Below are 15,795 nucleotides of genomic sequence, written 5' to 3'. Positions count from 1 at the left end.
TGGAATAGAAAGACCCTGAGCCCACCTCCTCCCATGGGCACACCAAAATTCATCTATTTACAGAGCAACTATTGATGAGAAAGAACAAAAAAACAGCAGAAAAGATCTTCTACAACTACAGATATGAAGAAGGAAAAACAACAATACTGGTAGAAGGGAGAGAGATGTGATATAGTCAAGACCCATATGCCTGGGTAGGTGACACAGATGGGAGGATAATTACAATTGCAGAGGTTCTCTCCAAGGATTAAGGGGTCTAAGCCCACATCTGTCTCCCCAGCCTAGGGGTCCTGCGTTATATATTTAAAAGGATGAAATTGAAAAACCTACAACAAAGAATACTCTCCCTGACAAGTCTTTCATTATGATTTGATGGAGAGATCAAAAGTTTTACAAACAAGCAAAGGCTAAGGTCTCAGTACCACCAAACCAGCTTTAAAAGAAATGTTAAAAGACCTCTCTAAGCAGAAAAGAAAAGGCCACAACTATAAATACGAAGATTACAAAAGGAAAAAAATCTCACTGGTAAGGCAAATATACAACAAAGGTAGTAATTCAACCACATATAAAACAAGTAGGAAAGACAAAAGGAGTGAAATCATCTATATTCAAAATAAGTATTGATAGTTAAGGGATACACAAAACAAAAAGATGTAAAATATGATGTCAAAAATAGCAAATGTGAGAGTTAGAGAGTAAAACTCAAGGTTGTTAAAATGGGTTCAAACTTTAAAGATCAGAAACTTTAAAAAATTTCATATATACATGAAAAAATATCATATATATATGTATTTCTATGTATAAACCTCAGCATAACAACAAACCAAAAAACCTATAATGATATGCTTACAAAAACAGAAAGTAATTCAAACATAACAAAAAGTTATAATACATAAACAAAAACAAAAGAGAAATAATCCAAACAAACACATATCACAAGGGAAGAGAGCAAGAGACAAAAAAAAGTTGCAAAACACACAAAATGACAGCAAAATGGCAGTAAGAACATAGATATCAACAATTACTTTAAATTGATGAAATGCTCCAGTCAAAAGACATAGGTGGATGATTGGGTATAAAAACAAGGCCCTTATAGATGCTGCCTAAAAAAAACTCACTTCAGATCTAAAGACACAAATAGACTAAAAGTAAGGGAATGGAAAATGATATTACATGAAAGTGGAAATGAAAACAAAGCAGAGGTAACAATACTTACATCAGACAAAATAGACCTTAAAACAAAGACTGTAACAAGAGATCATTACATAATGATCAAAAGATAAATCTAAAAAGAAAATCTAACAACTTTAAATAAAAATTCACCCAACATAGGAGTACCTACATACATAAAGCAAGTGTTATACAAACAGAGAAACTGACAGTAGTTCAATAATAGTATGAGACTTTTAACACCCCACAGACATCAATGGACAGATCATCCAGACAGAAAATCAGTAAGGAAACACTGGCCTTAAATGACATACCAGACCAAATGTACTTAATAGATCTATATCGAACATTCTATCCCAAAACAGCAGGATACACATTCTTTACAAGTACACATGGAACAATCTCCAGGATAGATCACTAGTCTCAGTAAATTTAAGAAAACTGAAATCATATCAAGCAACTTTTCCCACCACAACACAAGAAATTAACTACAAATAAAAAAAACTGCAAAAACACAAACACGTGGATTCTAAACAATATGCTCCTAAATAACCAATGGATCACTGAAGAAATCAAATAATACCTGGAGACAAAAACAATTGAAAACAAAAACACAGTGACCCCAAATATGTAGGGTACAGCAAAAGCAGTTCTAAGAGGGAAATTTATAGAAATACAAGCCTACCAGAGGAAACAAGAAATCTCTCAAATAATCAGCCTAACCTTATCCCTAAATGAACTAGAGACAGAAGAATTAAACAAAAGTTAAAGTTAGTATAAGGAAAAAATAATAACGATCATAGAAGAAATAAATGAAAAAAAGATTAAAGAACAATAAAAGAAGATCAATGAAACTAAGAGCTGATTCTTTGAAACAATAAACAAAATTGATAAACCTTTAGCCAGACTCATCAAGAATAAAAAAGAGAAGGCCCAAATCAATAAGCTCAGAAATGGAAAAGAAATTACAACCAACATGAAAGAAATACAAAGGATCATAAGAGATCACTACAATTATACATCAATAAAATGCACAACAGAGAAGAAATGGGCAAATTCTATTCAACAATACATAAATAGGGTTATATACCATGATCAAGTGGTATTTATTCCAGGGATGCAAGGATTCAATATTCACAAATCAATCAATGTGATACACTACGTTAACAAAAGGAAGGAAAAAAATAAATCACATGATTATCTTAATAACTGCAGAAAAAGCATTTGACAAAGTTCAACATCCATTCATGATAAAAACTCTCATCAAAGTTGGTATAGAGGGAAGACATCTCAACATAATAAAGGCCATTTATGAAACCCACAGCTAATATCACATTCAACAGTGAAAAGCTGAAAGATTTTTCTCGAAAATCAGGAACAAGAGAAGGATATTTATTCTCCCAATTCTATTTAGCATAGTATTTAAAGTTCAGGCCACAGAAATGAGCAAAGAAAAAGGCATCCAAATTGGAAGGAAAGAAGTAAAATTGTCACTATTTGCAGATGATAAGATACTATATATAGAAAACCCTTAAGTCTCCACCAAAATACTACTAGAACTAATAAATGAATTCAGTAAATTTGCAGGATACAAGCTTAATATACAGAAATTTGTTGCTTTTCTATACACTAATAATGAACTATCAGAAAGAGAAAGCAAAGAAAAAAATCCCATTTAAAATTGCATCAAAATGAACAAAATCCCTAGGAATAAACTTCATGAAGGTGAAAGACCTAAAAAAAAAAACTCTGAAAACCATAGAACTTTGATGAAAGAAACTGATGATACAAAGAAATGGAAAGATATCCTGTATTCATGGATTGGAAGAATTTATATTGTTAAAGTATTCGTACTGCTCAAAACAATCTACATATTTAATGCAATCCCTATCAAAATACCCATGAAATTTTTCACAGAACTAGAACAAATAATCCTAAAATATATATAAAATCACAAAGACCCACAAATTGCCAAAGCAATCTTGAGAAAAAAATAGCAAAGCTGGAAAAATCATACTCCCTGACTTCAGCCTATACTACAGAGAGACAGTAATAAAAACAAAAACAGGCTTCCCTGGTGGCGCAGTGGTTGAGAGTCCGCCTGCTGATGCAGGGGACATGGGTTGGTGCCCCGGTCTGGGAAGATCCCACATGCCGCGGAGCGGCTGGGCCTGTGAGCCATGGCTGCTGAGCCTGCGCGTCCGGAGCCTGAGCTCCGCAGCGGGAGAGGCCACGACAGTGAGAGGCCCGTGTACCACAAAAAAAAAAAAAAAAACAGCATGGCAGCAGCACAAAAACAGACATAGAACAGAATAGAGAGCCCAGAAATAAAATCACAGTTATGGTTAATTAATCTATGACAAAGGAGGTTAGGCTATACAATGGAGAAAAGACAGTCTCTTCAATAAGTGGTGCTCGGACAACTGGACAGCTACATGTAAAAGAATGAAATTAGAGCATTCTCTAATACCATACACAAAAATAAACTCAAAATGGATTAAAGACCTAAATGTAAAACTTGAAATTATAAAATTTCTAAAAGAGAACATAATCAGAACACTCACTGACATAAATCATAGCAATATTTTATTTGGATCTGTCTCCTAAGGCAAAAAGAAAAAAAAGCAAAAATAAACAAATGGGACCTAATTCCACTTAAAAGCTTCTGCACAGCAAAGAAAACTAATGACAAAACAAAAAGATAATCTACTGAATGGGAGAAAATATTTGCAAATGATATGACCCATAAGGAGATAATATCCAAAATATATAAACAGCTTATACAACTCAATATAAAAAACATAAAAACAACCCAATTTAAAAATGGGCAGAAGACTTGAAAAGACAATTTTCCAAAGAAGATATACAGAGGGCCAACAGGCACATGAAAAAATGCTCAACATTACCAAGCATCAGAGAAAAACAAATGAAAATCACAATGAGATATCACTTCACACCTGTCAAAATGGTTATCATCAAAAAGTCTACAAATAACAAATGTTGGTGAGGACGTGGAGAAAAGGGAACCCTAGCACACTGTTGGATGGAATGTAAATTAACGCAGACATTATGGAAAACAATATGGAGTTTCCTCAAAAAACTAAAAGTAGAACCATCATATGATCCAGCAATTCCACTGCTGGGTATATATCCAAAGAAAACAAAAGCTCTAATTCAAAAAGGTAAATGCACCCCAATGTTCACAGCTGTATTATTTGCAGTAGCCAAGATATGGAGGCAACCTAAGTGTCCGTCAACAGCTGGATGGATAAAGAAGACGTGGTGTTTCTGTATGTGTGTGTATACACGCACAATGGAATATTAAACACAATGGAATATTAGCCATAAAAAAGAATGAAATTCTGCTATTTGCATCAATGTGAATGGACCTAGAGTGTATTATGCTTAGTAAAATAAGTCAGACAGAGAAAGACAAATATTCTGTTATCATTTATATGTGGAATCTAAAAAATAAAACAAATGAATATACATAATAAAACAGAAACATAGAGATAGAAAGAGAATAAGCTAGTCATTACCAGTGATGAGAGGCAAGAAGGGATCAGCAAGATAGGGGTATAGGATTAAGAGATACAAACTACTATGTATAAAATAGATAAGCAACAAGGATATATTGATCAGCACAGGGAAATATAGCCATTATTTTGTAATAACTTTAACTGGAGTATAGTCTATAAAAATACTGAATCACAATGTTGTACACCTGAAGCTAATATGATATTGTAAATCAACAATACTTTAATAAAAATTTTTAAAAAGTAAAGTAAGGCTGTACGTTGTGAAATTATAGGTAGTCCAACTACAATATGTACATTTTTATTACTGTGTTACTCTGTGTCATAATGGAATCATATACTTATTACTTTTTTCAATCTTAGTGGGCTAAAATATTATTTTAAATAAAATATTGAACTAGTGATGTTGTAATTGATATTAGTTCAGAAAATCATAAATGCATTTTATAATGTGTCATTTAGAATACATGAATTATGTCCCATTCAGTATGTAAACTAATGAATGCTTTCAATAAACATGTATTTAAGCTTGGGGGGGAAAAAAGAGAGTTAATTCTAAGAGTTCTCATAACAAAGAAAAATATTTTTTTTCTATTTCTTTAATACTGTATCTATATGAGATGATGGGTGTTCACTAAACTCATTATGATAATCATTACATGATGTAAGTCAAATCATTATGCTGTACACTTACACAGTGCTGTATGTCACCTACATCTCAATAAAAATGGAAGAAAAATTAAATTAAAAGAAATAAATGTATCCAGTAGGTAGAAATCAAACATCAAAATTTGAGGGAAATTTATAGCATTGAATGCATATATTAGGAAAAGAAGAAGAAAAGAGAAAGAACTCATAAAAGAGAAGAAAAGAGAGAGAACTCATATTACTAGTATCAGAAATTAAAGGGGGCACAACGCTACAGATTCCATGGACATAAAAGGATAATAAATCAATAAACGGGACAACTCTTTGCTCACAAATTTGATAACCTAGGTGAAATACACCAATTCCTTCAAAGACACAATCTGCCAAAATTCACACAGAAGGAACAGAAGGTCCTAATATAGACCTTTGTAAATTTAAAAAAATTAATCAATAGTTAACAACCCTTCAAAACAGAAAGCATCATGGCCGTATTGATTCACTGGTGAATTCTACCAACTATTTAAGGAAGAAACTCTACCAATTCTCTACAATCCCTTTCAGAGGATAAAAGTAGAGGGAATACCTCCTTATTCATTCTATGAGGTCAGCATTATCCTAATACCAAAATCAGACAAAGACATTACAAGGAAAGAAAATACAGATCGACATCTTTCATGAATATAAAGGCAAAAAACCTCAACAATATATTAGTAAATTGAATCCAAGAAAGTATTAAAGGAATTACACATCACAACCAAGTGTTATTTACCCCAGATATGTGAGACTGATTCAACATTTGAAATTTTGTTATAAATCTAAAACTGCTCTAAAAAATAAAGTCTTTTGAAAAAGAAAATAAATCAATAGACCTACTTTAGGGCCTGTGAAGCAAGGAAGCTGAGAGAAGAAATACCAATAATGACCACCACCAAAGTTAAATCCATGAATTGATGTATTTGGTAGAAAGAATTTGTGAGAAATGTATGTGACAGTCATTAATGTTCATTTTTCTTGTCAGAAATAAATGCCGCATAGTCTAATTTCCCCTTGTCAATATCTTGTGCTTTGGTTCCTATGGCAGCTATATTTTATTGTCCTACAGTCGAGAAAAATTTAGAAAAGAACATACAAAAATGAATATCCAAACACTGAACCATGTCATTATGGAGTCTCCCACTCTAGTTCAGACCTCAAATGCTACTTTGGGGTTCAACATACAAACCTGATTTCCTATGTTCTTTGAGGTAACCAGAAACCTGGAACTTTTCCAGATCTTTTGGCACCATCTTAACAATGTCATGATTAAAGAAAATCATCATTAGAGAATCGTTAGTATAATATCAAAGCCTACTTTAACATTATCCCAAGAACGATTGAAAAACAAATTGATGGAATCAACATCAGCTAATTAGCTGTAATATTTGCAAAGAAATGAAATGATCCATGCTTAGAAAACTTTTGTGAGAGATTTGATTACAGATCTGCAATTCATTTCCTTTGACCTTATTTACAGAGCCATGTATTTTTTATGATAAAACAAAATCAGCTGTTTAGGACAGTTTTCCCCACATTCTGTCAGAGCATGTCTTCTCTTCTATAGAAGCTCTTTCTTCACAAATTCACTAAGCATTCTTCATTCCAAGAAGGAAAATAAGATATTGCCCGCTGTTTTTCTCTATTTTTAGTCTCTAAGGATTTGTGGAGTTTCATGTATGTTGCACCACACTTTGTAGCATATTAATATATAAAAATGTAGTTTCATAATGTGCACTAATAATTATATGCCGAAGAGTGCAATATGTGCACATATAATAAAGGTTTATGTGTTCTAAATAAGGAGATGAATAGAAAACATTCTATTTCCCATTTTTTGTATTTTCCTATTTTATAAATATTTGTTTCTTTCATAGTTTATAGAACCTTGATAAGATTCTCAGGGAGTAGGCTATGACTCTCCTCTGTTTTTATATAAGTCAAGGCGACTTTAACACTTTCTGGATATGCAAAGTAAAAAAAAAAAAAATGAGAACAATGTACACAACTGGCATCAACCAATTATTCTACTGTTTAAAGTCATTACATGAATATATAAATAAAGTTTAACATTTGAATCTGTCATTGAAGGAAAAGAAAACCCCTCAAACTTGAGTAATCAAAATACCTAATGAAGATGATGTATTTATTTTATTGACCTCTTCTTCCCTATTAAGATTCCTCCTAGAGATATACATTGGAGAACATTTCTCTTTCTACCTCCACAGAAGTGTTTTGAGCCTTAATTATTTGCTTATTCAGAACAGGAACTTATTGAAGAAGAAAAAATATCTGTTTGAATGTGTATATCCACAAAATTTGGAAGAAATCATCACCAATTTTATCCTGGTGAAAGAAGAAATTAAATTTGTTTAGCCATTTGATAACAATTTAGAAAGTTTGCTTTTACTTCTTCAAATTCACAAATATTTTAGATGTTTAAAAGAATAAGCCAAATTAACACAAGCTAATTCTAAATAACCTTGTGCATTTTGGACACAATTAAAAGTATTTAGACAGCTTTAATAATCTCTGAGGCAAGTTTTGATTAGGTCTCCATCCCCCTTTACTTGTTTTGGCAAATCTACATTTAATCATAATCAAATCTCTCTCACACAAAAGTGGAATTAAATTAAACTTTAAGGCCTGGAGAGTGACATTAGCAAGACAGTGGGATAGGAGATTCCTCTGCTTGAACCCCTCATCAGAAAAAATAATGTGGCAGCCAAGCATGAACAAAAGTACCTGTGTGGGAGCTTAAGAATCCAGGTAAAAGACTGTGAAAACCTGGGAGAGCCCAAGACCAAAGAGGGCAGCTTTGAGAAGGCAGGCCCATGCCTAGATGGTAGGCTCACTGACTATGGTTCTGGCTACAAACCTAGAAATAATCTTGTCCCCCTGTGGATTTGGCTATAGCCCTGTTTAGCCTCGGTCCTGCCACCAGCACCATTCACCAACGGACCCAGCAGGAATTACATCCACCCATGCCTTGGGGAACAGGCCTGCCAATGTCAGTTCTGGCTGTGGATCCTGAAGCAGTCTGTGATCTCATTCCAGTCCCTCTTGGTGCCAGTCCTGCTCATCCAGTGGCCAGGTAGGAGATATGCGCATCTGTGCCCTGAAGCTGGCCCTCTGATCTCAGTCTTGCTGCAGAGCCTGCAACAGCCCTGTGACTTGGCTTCAGCCTCTAGGTGCAGTCCAGCAGCAGCCTTGCCTGCCCAGAGATCTACTGGGGGACATTCTCATCTTTCCTGCAGAGGCAGGCCCAATACCTGTCTGACTGCAGACCTTGAAGCAGCCCTGTGACTTGGCTTCAGGCCTGCCCACCTGCAGTCCAGCAGTAGTTATGCCTACCCAGGTACTAAGCAGTGATCAGGCAGAACCCTCCTGCTACCAGCACATCCACCAAAGGGACCCATCAGGAATCATCTCCACCCATGCCTCAGGTAACAGGCCTGCCAACCTCAGTCCTGGCTAACTAGAATAACACTATAGGCCAAATGAAACTAATGGAAATGGAGACCATTCAACAGTAGTAGAGTGCATATTCTTCTCAAGCATACAGTGAACCTTCTCCAGGATAGAAAATATGTTAGGCCACAAAGCAAGGCTTAATGAATTTAAGAAGACTGAAATCATATCAAGTATCTTTTCTAACCACAAATGGTATTAAATTTAGAAACCAATCACTAGTGGAAAATTTACAAATATATGGAAATTAAACAATACATTCAAATAACAAATGGGACAAGAAGAAATAAAAATGGAAACAAAACATATCTCAAAACAAATGAAAATGGAAACTTAACAGACCAAAACTTAAGGGATACAGCAAAAGCAGTTCTAAGAGGAAGGTTTATAGCAATAAATGCATATGCTAAGAAAAAAAGCAATATCTCAAATGAAAAAGGGGAAAACCTACAACCAAACATACTCTACCCAGCAAGGTTCTCATTCAGATTTGATGGAGAAATCAAAAGCATTATAGACAAGCAAAATCTAAGAGAATTCAGCACCACCAAACTAGCTTTACAACAATTGCTAAAGGAACTTCTCTAGGCAAAAGACACAAGAGAAGAAAACAAAAGAGGAAGGGATTTTAAAAAAGAGAGACATACAAAAACAAACCCAAAACAGTTAAGAAAACGGCAATAGAACATACATATCAATAATTACCTGAAATGTAAGTGGACTAAATGCTCCAACCAAAAGACATAGACTGGCTGAATGGATACAAAAACAAGACCTGTATATATGCTGTTTACAAGAGACCCACTTCTGACCTAAGGATACATACAGATCAAAAGTGAGGGGATGAAAAAAGATATTCCATGCAAATGGAAATCAACAGAAAACTGGAGTAGCAATATGCATATCAGACAAAATAGATTTTAAAATAAAGACTATTACAAGAGACAAGGAAGGACACTACATAATAATTAAGGATCAATCCAAGAAGAAGATATAACTATTGTAAATATTAATGAACCCAACATAGGAGCACCTCATACATAAGGCAAATGCTAAAAAACATAAAAGGGGAAATCGACAGTAACAAAATAATAATGGGGGACTTTAACACCCCACTTACACCAATGGACAGATCATCCAGACAGAAAATTAATAAGGAAACACAAGCCTTAAACAATACATTAGACCACATAGACTTAATTGATATTTACAGGACATTCCATCTGAAAGCAGCAGAATACACTTTCTTCTCAAGTGCACATTGAACACTGTCCAGGACTGATCACATCTTGGGTCACAAATCAAGCCTCAATAAAGTTAAGAAAATTGAAATCTTATCAAGTATCTTTTCCAACCACAATGCCATGAGACTGAAATTCAATTACAGGAAAAAAAACTGTAAAAAACACAAACACATGGAGGCTAAACAATATGCTACTAAATAACCAATGAGGGCTTCCCTGGTGGCGCAGTGGTTGAGAGTCCGCCTGCCGATGCAGGGGACACGGGTTCGTGCCCCGGTCTGGGAAGATCCCACATGCCGCGGAGCGGCTGGGCCCGTGAGCCATGGTCGCTGAGCCTGCGCGTCCGGAGCCTGTCCTCCGCAACGGGAGAGGCCACAACAGTGAGAGGCCCGCGTAACGCATAAAAAAAAAAAAAAAAAAAAAATAACCAATGATAACTAAGAAAATTAAAGAGGAAATAAAAAAATACCTAGAAACAAATGACAATGAAAACACAACAACCCAAAACCTATGGAATGCAGCAAAAGCAATTCTCAGAGGGAAGTTTATAGCAATATAATCTTACCTAAAGAAACAAGAAAAATCTCAAATAAACAACCTAACCTTACAGCTAAAGCAACTAGGAAAAGAAGAACAAACAAAACCCAAAGTAAGTAGAAGAAAAGAAACCATTAAAATCACAGCAGAAATAAATGAAATAGAAACGAAGAAAACAATAACAAAGATCAATGAAACTAAAAGCTGGTTCTTTGAGAAGATAAACAAAATTGATCAACCTTTAGCCAGACTCACCAAGAAAAAGAGGGAGAGGATTCAAATAAATAAAATTAGAAATGAAAAAGGAGAAGTTACAACAGTCACTGCAGAAATACAGAGGATCATAAGAGACTACAACAAGCAACTATATACCAACAAAATGGACAACCTGGAAGAAATGGATAAATTCTTAGAAAGGTAGTCACAAGCACTGAAATTGAAACTGTGATTTAAAATCTTCCAACAAACAAAATCCAGGACCAGATGACTTCACAGGTGAATTCTACCAAACATTTAGAGAAGAGCTAACACCTACCCTTCTCAAAATCTTCCAAAAAATTGCAGAGGATAGAATACTCCAAAACCCATTCTATAAGGCCACCATCACCCTGATACCAAAACCAGACAAAGATGTCACAAAGAAGAAAATTGCAGGCCAATATCACCGATGAACATAGATACAAAAATCCTCAACAAAATACTAGCAAACAGAATCCAACAACACATTAAAAGGATCATACACCATATCAAGTGGGATTTATCCCAAGGATGCAAGGATTCTTCAATAAATGCAAATCAATCAGTGTGATACACAATATTAACAAACTGAAGAATAAAACCATATAATCTTCTCAATAGATGCAGAAAAAGCTTTGACAAAATTCAACACCCATTTATGATAAAACCCCTCCAAAAAGTGGGCAGAGAGGGAACCTACCTCAACATAATAAAGGCCATATATGACAAACCTACAGCAAACACCATTCTCAATGGTGAAAAACTGAAAGCATTTCCTGTAAGATCAGGAACGTGACAAGGATGTCCACTCTTGCCACTGTTATTCAACATAGTTTTTGGAAGTCCTAGCCATGGCAATCAGAGAAGAAAAATAAATAAAAGGAATCCAAATTGGAAAAGAAGTAAAACTGTCACTGTTTACAGTTAACATGATAATATACATAGAAAATCCTAAAGATGCAACCCAAAAACTACTGGAGCTAATCAAGGAATTTGGTAAAGTTACCAGGATACAAAAGTAATGCACAGAAATCTCTTGCATTCCTATACACTAACAACAAAAAACTGGAAGGAGAAATTAAGGCAACTATTCCATTTACCATCGCAACAAAAAGAATAAAATATCTAGGAATAAACCTACCTAAGGAGACAAAACCTGTACTCAGAAAACTATAGGATTCTGATAAAAGAAATCAAAGATGACTCAAACAAATGGAGAGACATACCATGTTTTTGGATTGGAAGAATCAATATTGTGAAAACGACTATACTACCCAAAGAAACCTACAGATTCAGTGCAATCCCTGTCTAATTACCAATGGCATTTTTCACAGAATTAGAACAAAAATTTTCACAATTTGTTTGGAAACACAAAAGACTCCAAATAACCAAAACAATCTTGAGGGAAAAAAACGGAGCTGGAGGCATCAGGCTCCCTGATGCTACAAAGTTACAGTAATCAAGAAAGTATGGTACTGGCATAAAAACAGAAATATAGATCAATGAAACAGGATAGAAAGCCCAGAGATAAACCCATGCACCTATGATCACCTAATCTACAACAAAGATGGCAAGAGTATACAATGGAGAAAAGACAGTCTCTTCAATAAGTGGTACTGGGAAAACTGGACAGCTACATGTAAAAGAATGAAATTAAAACACTCCCTAACACCATACACAAAAATAAACTCAAAATGGATTAAAGACCTAAATGTAAGACTGGACACTATAAAAGTCCTAGAAGAAAACTTAGGCAGAGCACTCTTTGACATAAATCACAGCAAGGTCTTTTTTGACCCACCTCCTAGAGTAATGAGAATAAAAACAAAAGTAAACAAATGGGACCTAATTAAACTTAAAAGCTTTTGCACAGCAAAGGAAACCATAAAAAAAATGAAAAGACAACCCTCAGAATGGGAGAAAATATTTTCAAATGAAGCAACTGACAAGGGATGAATCTTCAAAATATACAAACAGCTCTTCAAAATAAACAGTGCACCTCAAAGAAACAAAAAACAACCCAATGAAAAAATGGGTGGAATACCTAAAAAGACATTGCTCCATAGAAGGCATACAGATGGCCAACAAACACATAAATAGGTGCTCAACATCACTAATTATTAGAGAGATGCAAATCATAATTACAATGAGGTATCACCTCACACTGGTCAGAATGGCCACCATCAAAAAATCTACAAACAATAAATGTTGGAGAGGGTGTGGAGAAAAGGGAACCCTCCTACACTGTTGCTGGGAATGTAAATTGGTACAGCCACTATAGAGAACAGTGCGGAGGTTCCTCAAAAAACTAAAAATAGAACTACCATATGACCCAGCAATCTCACTCCTGGGCATATACCCTGAGAAAACCATAGTTCAAAAAGATACAGGCACCCCAATGTTCATTGCAGCACTATTTACAATAGCAGGACATGGAAGCAACCTAAATGTCCATCAACAGAGGAATGGATAAAGAAGATGTGGTACATATATACAATGGAATATTGGTCAGCCATAAAAGGATTGAAATAGTACCATTTGCAGAGACATGGATAACCTAGAGACTGTCATACAGAGTGAAGTAAGTCAGAATGAGAAAAGCAAATATCGTATAATATCACTTATATGTGGAATCTAGAAAAATGGTACAGATGAACTTGTTTGCAAAGCAGAAATAGAGACACAGATGTAGAGAACAAACTTACGGATACCAAGGGGGGAAGGAGGGGTGGGACAAATTGGGATATTGGGATTGACATAAATACACTACTAGGTGTAAAATAGATAACTAATGAGAACCTATTCTATAGCACAGGGAACTCTACTCATTGCTGTGTGGGGACCTAAATGGTAAGGAAATCTAAAAAAAGGGGATATATGTATACTTATAACTGATTTACTTTGCTCTACAGCAGAAACTAACACAACATTTTGAAGCACTTATACTCCAATAGAAACTTTTTTTTTTTAAGTTGCAGAACAGAGAATAACATTTGTCTTGTTGGAGGTTTATAGGAACATTGTGACCTGACCTACGTGGAGAGCTGCAAGAATAAAGGATTCTGGCATCAAGAATTTTGCAACAACCAAGCACACACCCTCCCCTTTTAGTATAAAAGAAGCCTGAATTCTAACTCAGGTAAGATGGTTCTTTGGAACACTAGTCCATCATCTTCTCAGTCTTCTGGTTTTCTGAATAAAGTCCCTATTCCTTTCCCCCCACCCCAGAAAAATAAACCTAATGTCATACTTCAAGGAACTAGAAAAAAAACATACTAGACCCAATATTAGCAGAAAATAAGTAGCAGAGAAGAAATAAATGAATTAGAGACAAGAAAGACAATAGAAAAAAAGATCAAAGAAACTATGAGATATCTTTTTGTAAAAGTACAAAAAAATTTAGAAAACTTTGGCTAGATTTAACAAGAAGAAATAAGAGAGAGGACTCAAATAAATAAAATCAGAAGTGAAAACAGAGATATTACAATGATACCACAGAAATACAAAAATCGTAACAGACTACTGTGAATAATTACATACTAACAATCTGTATTACCTAGAAGAAATATGTGAATTTCTAAAAACATACAATTGACCAGAACTGAATCATGGAGAAACAGAAAATCTGAAAAGACTAATAATGAGTCAGAGAATGAAGCAGTAATCAAAAAACCTTGCAACAAAGAATAGCCTAGGACCAGATGTCTTCACTGGTAAATTTTACCAAATGTTTAAAGCTAATCTTCCTCAAACTCTTCCAAAAAAATTAAAGAGGGAACTTCCAAACACATTTTATAAGGCCAGCATTACTGTCATCCCATATCCTACACAAGGAAACTACAAGAAAAGAAAATTATAGGCCTTTTACCCTGGTGAACATAGATGCAAAGTTCCACAATGCATTCTAGCAAAACTGAATTCAATGGTACATGAAAAGGATCATACACCAGGATCAAGTGATATTTATCCTTGGGATTCAAGGACGTTTCAACTTTTCCTCTGAGATCAGAAACAAGAAAAGGATGCCCATTCTTATCACTCTTGACATAGTATTGGAATTCCTAGCCAGAACAATTTGGCAAGAAAAAGAAATGAAAGACATTAAAATCAGAAAGGAAGATATTAAATAGTCTCTACAGATGGCATGATGCTATGAAAAAAGAAAAAAAAATCCTAAAGAATCCACCAGAAAGCTCTAAGAACTAATAAATTCAGTAAAGTTGAATAAAAGCCTGAATACAAAATCATTTAAATGTCTTTACATCAACTACAATCTGAAAAGGAATCTCATTTACAATAGAATCAAAAACAATAAAATACTTAGGAATAAATGTAACCAAAGATGGAAAAGACCTGTACACTGAAAATATGAGACATTGATGAAAAAACTGGAGAAGACATGAATAAATTGAAAGATATCCCGTGTTCATGAAATGAAAAAATTAACATTGTTAAAATGCCTATACTCCCTAAAGAGATCTATAGGTTCACTGCAATCCCTATCAAAATTTCAATGGCATTTTCCCCTGAAACAGATAAAACAATCCTAAAACTTGTAGGGAAACACAAAAAATCCCAAGTAGCCAAGCAATTTCAAGCAAGCAGAACAAAGCTGGAGGTATCACGCTCCCTGATTTCAAACTATTTTACAATGTTATAGTAATCAAAGAGTATGGTGTTGGCATAAAAACAGATGCAAAGATCCATGGAACATAATAGAGAGCCCATAAATAAACCCACATGTATATGGTCAATTAATTTATGACAAAGAAGCCAAGAATATACAATGGACAAAGGACAGTCTCATCAATAGACGGTGTTAGGAAAACTGGATATTCACACACCAAAGAACGAAATTAGATCCTTTTCTTACACCTTACATAAAAAGTAACTCAAAATGGATTAGACACTTAAATGTA

Source organism: Phocoena sinus, chromosome 5 (assembly GCF_008692025.1).
Source record: "Phocoena sinus isolate mPhoSin1 chromosome 5, mPhoSin1.pri, whole genome shotgun sequence".
NCBI lineage: Eukaryota > Metazoa > Chordata > Mammalia > Artiodactyla > Phocoenidae > Phocoena > Phocoena sinus.
The sequence above is the reverse complement of the archived record's forward strand: the minus strand, read 5'-3'. Positions refer to the sequence as shown.